Source organism: Simochromis diagramma, unplaced genomic scaffold (assembly GCF_900408965.1).
Source record: "Simochromis diagramma unplaced genomic scaffold, fSimDia1.1 OVJJ01000112.1, whole genome shotgun sequence".
In the NCBI taxonomy this organism is placed as follows: Eukaryota; Metazoa; Chordata; class Actinopteri; order Cichliformes; family Cichlidae; genus Simochromis; species Simochromis diagramma.
Window position 1 is genome coordinate 14,271 of NW_024387130.1, and position 9,965 is coordinate 24,235.

Sequence of the window (9,965 nt, forward strand, 5' to 3'; positions counted from 1 at the left end):
TGGGGATACCAGGTGCCGTAAGCTTTTGCATTTCAACACACAAATGACAGTTTAAATATTGAAACGGATCTGAGGCACTCTTTAAGCTCATTTTCGAATAGGATGGTTAGTGAGTCTCGCGCAAAGAGCTCTTCCACTCATGTAGTAATGTCAAATCCTTCAAGCGTTACATCAATATCATTGTACATGCACAGAGCACCTGTAGATGTTTTTGTGCAAACACTCACAATTGTTTATGACATGAATATTGCAGCGTTAAGTATGCATTATAACTGTGCTGTCATGTGCAGCTATTAAAAATAAAAGTAGAAACTAATCAATATCTTTCACTCTAAATTGTTTTTTAAATCCCAATAAATGGGTTACAGTATCTACATGAACCCCGTTGTCGAGGAAGCTTCTCACTTACGGCCGTACCAGCCTGTTCTCCTCTGATCTCTGAAGCTGAGCAGGGGCGGTCCTGCATAGTAGCGTCACCTTCACCTTGCTCCATGTTAGAAACTCCATGATATCGTGTTCCCTGCTCAGGGTAGCACACTGATGCGCATTTATTCAGTATTCTTCGGGGCCGCAGTCGGCAGCCAATAAGAGTTAAAACTCGTTGCACAAGAGTGTCAGGTTGACACTGTGCCCGCTGCACGCTACAAGGTTAACAAGTTCCTCACTACTGAGCTCAGACGGACTAGCCGTAGACATTCTCTACATTTACAGAATAAATAAGTTTGTGTATTTCCTAAATTTTTCGTTCCTGTTGTTCTTTTGTTTTGTTTTGCACAAAAGCGAAATGCAATCAGGAGCGTTGTCATGAAGCTTTTCCTCAAGCTGCCTCCACTGAGTGAGCAGCGGCGCCCTCTGCAGTTTGTGTGTGGAAGTGCAAAAGCTTACAGCACCTGGTATTCCCAGGCGGTCTCCCATCCAAGTACTGACCAGGCCCGACTCTGCTTAGCTTCCGAGACCAGACGAGATCGGGCGTGTTCAGGGTGGTATGGCCGTAAGCGAGGGAAACCCTCAACAGAAGACCTTTTATACTTTGCAAATGTCACACACTTTAAAATATAGGATTGTACTAAGCTTCACATGTTACAGCGAAAACATGCAAACCTTTGTTGTGAACTGCAGCTTCAACACTGAGCTGCAAAAATGCTTTTCCCGCGGTAACGTCACCATAATAACACATGTTACTTTCTCACAGCACAGTGTTAAAGTGACAGAGAGCACACAGTGTGTTAGGACCATTTGGAAGTCCAACATTTTTGTGCTTTGGACAATTCAACTTATATACAGGACATAAAAACCTAAGCATGACTGTGTCATCACAGCATGTATAAAGAGGCTGTTTGTGAAGCAGTCCCTCGCTTACGGCCACACCACCCTGAACACGCCCGATCTCGTCTGATCTCGGAAGCCAAGCTGGGTCTGGCCTGGTCAGTACTTGGATGGGAGACTTCCTGGGAATACCAGGTGCCGTAAGCTTTTGCATTTCAACACACAAATGACAGTTTAAATATTGAAACGGATCTGAGGCACTCTTTAAGCTCATTTTCGAATAGGATGGTTAGTGAGTCTTGCGCAAAGAGCTCTTCCACTCATGTAGTAATGTCAAATTCTTCAAGCGTTACATCAATATCACTGTACATGCACAGAGCACCTGTAGATGTTTTTGTGCAAACACTCACAATTGTTTATGACGTGAATATTGCAGCGTTAAGTATGCATTATAACTGTGCTGTCATGTGCAGCTATTAAAAATAAAAGTAGAAACTAATCAATATCCTTCACTCTAAATTGTTTTTTAAATCCCAATAAATGGGTTAGAGTATCTACATGAACCCCGTTGTCGAGGAAGCTTCTCACTTACGGCCGTACCAGCCTGTTCTCCTCTGATCTCTGAAGCTGAGCAGGGGCGGTCCTGCATAGTAGCGTCACCTTCACCTTGCTCCATGTTAGAAACTCCATGATATCGTGTTCCCTGCTCAGGGTAGCACACTGATGCGCATTTATTCAGTATTCTTCTGGGCCGCAGTCGGCAGCCAATAAGAGTTAAAACTCGTTGCACATGAGTGTCAGGTTGACACTGTGCCCGCTGCACGCTACAAGGTTAACAAGTTCCTCACTACTGAGCCCAGACGGACTAGCCGTAGACATTCTCTACATTTACAGAATAAATAAGTTCGTGTATTTCCTAAATATTTCGTTCCTGTTGTTCTTTTGTTTTGTTTTTGTCACGGGGTGGAGAGGGACAAGTTACCTAAGATATTTTTATTGTGCATGTTTGGTTGTGTTTTACTTTCTTTAATATTTTAATATTGTATAGTGTTTTATTCTTATGGGTTTTATTGCATGTTTTATGGTATTCATCGGTGACTTGTCCTGGAAAGTCTCCGCCCCTCCTTGATTATGAACCCGACACACCTGTGAGGTCCCGGAGGCCAATAAGACTGATGGTGGAGTGAGGACTGGGAGAGTGAACGGTATCAGGCGGTGGCGGCGGCCACAAGCCCAGACGGGCTGGTGCCGGTTGGTTTGCCACAGGAAAGCGGTGGCAGAGTTGAGAGCTCTGCCCATTCGGGAAACCGGAACAGAAACATTGATAGGGCGGCGAGACGCCGCCGGGTTTTCCCTTCTTCTAAGGCGGCTAGAGTTGGCTAATGCAGGCACCAGCGCGCAGAGGCACCAGCGCGCAGAGGCACCAGCGCGCAGAGAGCAACAGTACCAGCACAGAGAGCGACAGTACCAGCGGAGACAGCACCAGCGGAAGCCACGAGACGGCTGTGCCGATTTCCAGTTTTAAAGAAGCGGCGGGCGGAGTTGAGAGCTCTGCCCACCCGGGGTAAGTCTCTGACTTATCCCTTTTTTATGAAGTAAACCTGTCTGGAAAGAATAGTGACTGCCGCTTCCTCTCCTTCTTCAGCATATCGGGGCGTGAGTGCGAGAGGGAGGCGAGGACTCCGCTGGTTCCTTTGGTTATACCACCTGCTGGATTTCTTAGCTCCCTGGGACTTTTAGGTCGTGGCGCAGGCCACTGGACTTTTAATGTTGTGCTTTATTGATTTTTACTGTGTTACCCCTTGGCCAAGGTTGTTTTAATTTATTTTATATTTTTAACTATTTAAATATAATAAATTATATTTTTAATCATACAGTTTTAAATCGTGTGCTTTCCCTTGGCGGCTCCACTGCTCTGCCCGTTTTGAGGAAGGTTTCCTTTCTTCAAAAAACACAAAACATTGTGGAAATAAAATCAGCCTTCCGCATCCGTTACATAATTGGCGCTGTCGACAGGATCCGGTCAAGAGCAGTTGGGGTAGCTGAGGGAATAGCAACTTTGATGATGTAGGTGTATTCTGGTGCCCCGGTATTTTTGAAGTTTAAAGGGTTAGACAAAAGAAGAAGATGGAGGATGGATTGTTTGAGCCAAAGCCAAGGACCCCTGAGCAGATGGGTATGGATAATGTGCGCAGGTATGAGTGTTGCCCACAAGAAGAGTAAATGAGGAACTTTCGACCGAGGTTGCCATGGGAGGTCAGCTGCAGGGTTGCGGGAAGTGGGGTTATGGGTTGCTGCTAGGCAGCAGTGCTTGGGATGAAGCACGAAGCCCAGGTTAGGCCTGGAAGTATCCCCACAGTGGCAGCGAGGTGCAGCTTAGGACCTAATGGTTTCCGGGTAGCTATGCTATGGGATGCGAAATGGTTCGCTTGTTGTGGAACTGGACAGAATGGCGCACTTTGTATTTTTCCTTGGGGGCCGAACAAAAAAGAAAGAAACCAGACTCCAAGAAGGTTGCAGGACCGCAAGTTGGGCCTTAGCAGGGACTGCTAATATTTTAGTGTGGGGGGATGTCACGGGGTGGAGAGGGACAAGTTACCTAAGAGATTTTTATTGTGCATGTTTGGTTGTGTTTTACTTTCTTTAATATTTTAATATTGTTTTATTCTTATGGGTTTTATGGTATTCATCGGTGACTTGTCCTGGAAAGTCTCCGCCCCTCCTTGATTATGAACCCGACACACCTGTGAGGTCCCGGAGGCCAATAAGACTGATGGTGGAGTGGGAGAATGAGGACAGAACAGAGATGGAACAAGAGCAGGTGAGACACACATGTTAGTCAAATGGTCGTTTGCCAAAAGTATCACCGTATCATAGGTACTCATGTATCTCGTACCTAGTGTTTCTTTTTAGGTTTGTTATTTTTCAAATTCTATATTTATTAAGTTCTGCAGGCTTGTTTGCACAACAAGGCTGAATAATTATATAAACTTTTCTCAATCTAAATATTGTACTTTGGTAAAATTAAAAAATAAATGTAGTGCAAGTCTATGATGATTTTTAGTGCTACTATCATCTAGTTCTGATTCTGGTTCTGTCTTGGTTAAGTCCCAAGTAGTCCTGATTTTGAACTGTTGTAGTCCTGTTTTAATTCTGGATCAGTTCTGGGTCTGGTTGAATTGGGGTTTAGTCCTCGTGTCTTGATACAGCCCTGATTTTGTTCTGCCTTGCTGCTTAATTAAAAAACTAGTTTAAGATGTCCTGCACATGTGATATATATTTTTCCCTATATGAAGTCATTCTTTTTTGAACAAAACTCAAAACAGAGCCAATTAATCTTTCAGTCATTTCTACCCCCCAAGGGGAAAAAAAAAATCCCACATGCATACTACCCTTTTGGGCTAAGCCACACCCCAACCACACCTCACAGTAAATGATCATTTCCATTTTAAGCATTTCCAAATGATCATTTTCCATACTGCCAGTATACAAAGTATACTGCCATCACTACAATATAGATGTTTTACACACTCCTTTTGTTGTTGACATTTACAGGCTGTGTGCAAAAGGCCACACTCTTCAAATTCATGCCAACTAATATTTTTACGTCCAGTAGGTGTCCTACTAGAGCAAATGAAGCTTCAAGATGCTTTGCGCTGGGGTGAACCAACTGGATGAAAAGCTTCAGTGCTTCATGAAGCTTCATCTGCCCATCACTAGCTGCCCCGCCCCTCGCTCAGTCGCTTAGTGCCTGAGCTCGGATCATACCAATATCAGGGGGGATTCACGCACAGTCGTAAATTCCCACAGTGTGCACTATGTGCATCGAATATTGTGTGTACTTTTTGTTTTATACAGTTGTCAGCCAGGCATCTAACTATAAAAAAATTACACTCCAAAAGACCCCGGGCTTCTGACAAAACAACCCGGGCTTAAGCCCAGTAAGCCACCCCCACACTCCGCCCCTGCTTCAGAAACAGCCTCTTTATACATGCTGTGATGACACAGTCATGCTTAGGTTTTTATGTCCTGTATATAAGTTGAATTGTCCAAACCACAAAAATGTTGGACTTCCAAATGGTCCTAACACACTGTGTGCTCTCTGTCACTTTAACACTGTGCTGTGAGAAAGTAACGTGTTATTATGGTGACGTTACCGCGGGAAAAGCATTTTTGCAGCTCAGTGTTGAAGCTGCAGTTCACAACAAAGGTTTGCATCTTTTCGCTGTAACATGTGAAGCTTAGTACAATCCTATATTTTAAAGTGTATGACATTTGCCAAGTATAAAAGGTCTTTTATAGCGGATTTCCCTCGCTTACGGCCATACCACCCTGAACACGCCCGATCTTGTCTGATCTCGGAAGGTAAGCAGGGTCGAGCCTGGTCAGTACTTGGATGGGAGACCGCCTGGGAGTACCAGGTGCTGTAAGCTTTTGCACTTCCACACACAAACTGCAGAGGGTGCCACTGCTCACTCAGTGGAGGCAGCTTGAGGAAAAGCTTCATGACAACGCTCCTCATTGCATTTCGCTTTTGTGCAAAACAAAACAAAACAAAAGAACAACAGGAACGAAATATTTAGGAAATATATGAACTTATTTATTCTGTAAATGTAGAGAATGTCTACGGCTAGTCCGTCTGGGCTCAGTAGTGAGGAACTTGTTAACCTTGTAGCGTGCAGCGGGCACAGTGTCAACCTGACACTCATGTGCAATGAGTTTTAACTCTTATTGGCTGCCGACTGCGGCCCCGAAGAATACTGAATAAATGCGCATCAGTGTGCTACCCTGAGCAGGGAACACGATATCATGGAGTTTCTAACATGGAGCAAGGTGAAGGTGACGCTACTATGCAGGACCGCCCCTGCTCAGCTTCAGAGATCAGAGGAGAACAGGCTGGTACGGCCGTAAGTGAGAGGCTTCCTCGACAACGGGGTTCATGTAGATACTCTAACCCATTTATTGGGATTTAAAAAACAATTTAGAGTGAAGGATATTGATTAGTTTCTACTTTTATTTTTAATAGCTGCACATGACAGCACAGTTATAATGCATACTTAATGCTGCAATATTCACGTCATAAACAATTGTGAGTGTTTGCACAAAAACATCTACAGGTGCTCTGTGCATGTACAGTGATATTGATGTAAAGCTTGAAGAATCTGACATTACTACATGAGTGGAAGAGCTCTTTGCGCAAGACTCACTAACCATCCTATTCGAAAATGAGCTTAAAGAGTGCCTCAGATCCGTTTCAATATTTAAACTGTCATTTGTGTGTTGAAGTGCAAAAGCTTACGGCACCTGGTATCCCCAGGCAGCCTCCCATCCAAGTACTGACCAGGCCAGACCCAGCTTGGCTTCCGAGATCAGACGAGATCGGGGGCGTTCAGGGTGGTGTGGCCGTAAGCGAGAGACTGCTTCAGAAACAGCCTCTTTATACATGCTGTGATGACACAGTCATGCTTAGGTTTTTATGTCCTGTATATGTCCGGGCGTGTTCTCAGAGCGTGTTCTGGGGAGCTTGCAGGAGTGCTCACAGACATATTCAATCTGTCCTTGGCCCACGCTGTGGTACCGGCCTGCTTCAAATCCACCTCCATCGTCCCGATACCCAAAAACTCCAACCCATCTTGCCTCAATGACTACCGCCCAGTAGCACTCACCCCCATCATCACTAAGTGCTTAGAGCAGCTGGTCCTAGCACACTTCAAATCCTGTCTCCCCACCCTGGACCCCCACCAATTCGCATACCGCCAGAACAGGAGCACAGAGGATGCAGTCTCCATCGCACTGCACTCTGTCCTCTCACACCTGGACAACAACAACACCTACGCCAGAATGCTGTTTATAGACTTCAGTTCAGCATTCAATACAATCCACCCCTCACAACTCATCAGGAAACTGACAGACCTGGGCATCAGTTCCCTCATCTGCAAATGGTTACTGGACTTCCTGACCAACCGCCCCCAACATGTCCGGCTGGATAACCACTGCTCATCTACCATCACAATGAACACCGGTGTACCACAAGGCTGTGTGATGAGCCCTTTCCTCTGCTCCCTCTTCACCCACGACTGCAGACCTGCTGATGGTTCCAACACCATCATTAAGTTTGCAGATGACACCACGGTGATTGGCCTCATCAGTGACAACGATGAGGCCGCCTACAGGGAGGAGGTGGATCGTCTGGCTGAGTGGTGCGACACAAACAACCTGCTGCTTAACACCGAGAAGACCAAGGAGCTCATCGTGTACTACAGGAGGAATGCTGACCCACATCCACCCATCCACATTAAGGGGACGGCTGTGGAGCGTGTGAGCAGCTTCAAGTTCCTGGGAGTCCACATCTCCGAGGATCTCACCTGGTCGACCAACTGCTCCAAGCTGGTCAAGAAGGCTCACCAGCGCCTCTTCTTCTTGAGGACTCTGAGGAAGAACCACCTGTCCTCAGACATCCTGGTGAACTTATATCGTTGCACCATCGAGAGCATCCTGACCAACTGTATAACAGTCTGGTACGGGAACTGCTCTGCCTCGGACCGGAAGGCATTGCAGAGGGTCGTGAAAACTGCCCAGCGCATTGCCGGAGCACCACTTCCTGCCATAAAAGACATCTACAGGAAGCGGTGTCTGAAAAGGGCTGGGAAAATCATCAAAGACCCCAGTCACCCATCACATGGACTCTTCACCCTCCTGCCCTCTGGGAGGCGCCACAGGAGCCTCCGGACTAAGACCACCAGGTAACGGAACAGCTTCTTCCCCACAGCTGTCAGACTCCTGAACTCTGCCTCCTGACATCTGACCCACGTTAAACTCATGGACTGAACATACACACACCCACAATGGACAACTGTACCCTCAAACACACAATAATAACATGGAGTGAACCACCACTCACAACCACTAGCACTTTATATAGCCTCTGTAGAAATTATCTACACCCTCACTTATCTTAACTGCACTACTGTATATCTCTGTGTAAATAATCATTCTGTACATTCGATAATCTTTAATCCTACAACTGTTTACAACTTGCATAGTTCCCATTTCTGTATAGCTGTACATCTCAGATTTCTGTAAAGTTATTTATTTCATATTCTGTATAGTTTTTCATATTTATATCCTGTCCATAGCCTGTACATAGCTTGTACTCACTACAGCCTGTACATACTTATAGTTATAGAATATTCACAACATACTTCATACCGTGTACATTATAACATACCATAATAGACCCATTTCTGTAATATACTCACATATCTATACTATTGCTAATATATATTGTAATATATCTATATCACTAAAGCACTTCTGGATGGATGCAAACTGCATTTCGTTGCCCTGTACCTGTGCATGTGCAATGACAATAAAGTTGAATTCTATTCTATTCTATTCTATAAGTTGAATTGTCCAAACCACAAAAATGTTGGACTTCCAAATGGTCCTAACACACTGTGTGCTCTCTGTCACTTTAACACTGTGCTGTGAGAAAGTAACATGTGTTATTATGGTGACGTTACCGCAGGAAAAGCAATTTTGCAGCTCAGTGTTGAAGCTGCAGTTCATAACAAAGGTTTGCATGTTTTCGCTGTAACATGTGAAGCTTAGTACAATCCTATATATTAAAGTGTGTGACATTTGCCAAGTATAAAAGGTCTTTTATAGCGGGTTTCCCTCGCTTACGGCCATACCACCCTGAACACGCCCGATCTTGTCTGATCTCGGAAGGTAAGCAGAGTCGGGCCTGGTCAGTAATTGTATGGGAGACCGCCTGTGAATACCAGGTGCTGTAAGCTTTTGCGCTTACACACACAAACTGCAGAGGGCGCCGCTGCTCACTCAGTAGAGGCAGCTTGAGGAAAAGCTTCATGACAACGCTCCTCATTGCATTTCGCTTTTGTGCAAAATGTAACGGATGCGGAAGGCTGATTTTATTTCCACAGTGTTTTGTGTTTTTTAAAGGAAGGAAACCTTCCTCAAAACGGGCAGAGCAGTGGAGCCGCCAAGGGAAAGCACACAATTTAAAACTGTATGATTAAAAATATAATTTATTATATTTAAATAGTTAAAAATATAAAATAAATTAAAACAACCTTGGCGAAGGGGTAACACAGTAAAAATCAATAAAGCACAACATTAAAAGTCCAGTGGCCTGCGCCATGACCTAAAAGTCCCAGGGAGCTAAGAAATCCAGCAGGTGGTATAACCAAAGGAACCAGTGGAGTCCTCGCCTCCCTCTCGCACTCACGCCCCGATATGCTGAAGAAGGAGAGGAAGCGGCAGTCACTATTCTTTCCAGACAGGTTTACTTCATAAAAAAGGGATAAGTCAGAGACTTACCCCGGGTGGGCAGAGCTCTCAACTCCGCCCGCCGCTTCTTTAAAACTGGAAATCGGCACAGCCGTCTCGTGGCTTCCGCTGGTGCTGTCTCCGCTGGTACTGTCGCTCTCTGTGCTGGTACTGTTGCTCTCTGCGCGCTGGTGCCTGCATTAGCCAACTCTAGCCGCCTTAGAAGAAGGGAAAACCCGGCGGCGTCTCGCCGCCCTATCAATGTTTCTGTTCCGGTTTCCCGAATGGGCAGAGCTCTCAACTCTGCCACCGCTTTCCTGTGGCAAACCAACCGGCACCAGCCCGTCTGGGCTTGTGGCCGCCGCCACCGCCTGATACCGTTCACTCCCCCAGTCCTCAATCCACCG

At 45.6% G+C, this 9,965-nt stretch overlaps 3 non-coding genes and 2 pseudogenes across 3 annotated transcripts; 3 read left to right on the top strand and 2 right to left on the bottom strand.

Moving 5' to 3' along the window:
* Positions 1–878: 878 nt before the first annotated feature.
* On the bottom strand, positions 879–997 carry LOC120743490. The gene has a single exon (XR_005698214.1). It is a non-coding gene; the product is annotated as a 5S ribosomal RNA (ribosomal RNA).
* A 357-nt stretch (positions 998–1,354) lies between these two features.
* LOC120743492 lies at positions 1,355–1,473 on the top strand. Its single transcript, XR_005698216.1, has one exon. It is a non-coding gene; the product is annotated as a 5S ribosomal RNA (ribosomal RNA).
* Positions 1,474–5,580: 4,107 nt separating this feature from the next.
* Positions 5,581–5,699, top strand: LOC120743491. Its single transcript, XR_005698215.1, has one exon. It is a non-coding gene; the product is annotated as a 5S ribosomal RNA (ribosomal RNA).
* An 859-nt stretch (positions 5,700–6,558) lies between these two features.
* LOC120743495 lies at positions 6,559–6,677 on the bottom strand (annotated as a pseudogene).
* Positions 6,678–8,946: 2,269 nt separating this feature from the next.
* On the top strand, positions 8,947–9,065 carry LOC120743493 (annotated as a pseudogene).
* The last annotated feature ends 900 nt before the right edge of the window (positions 9,066–9,965 follow it).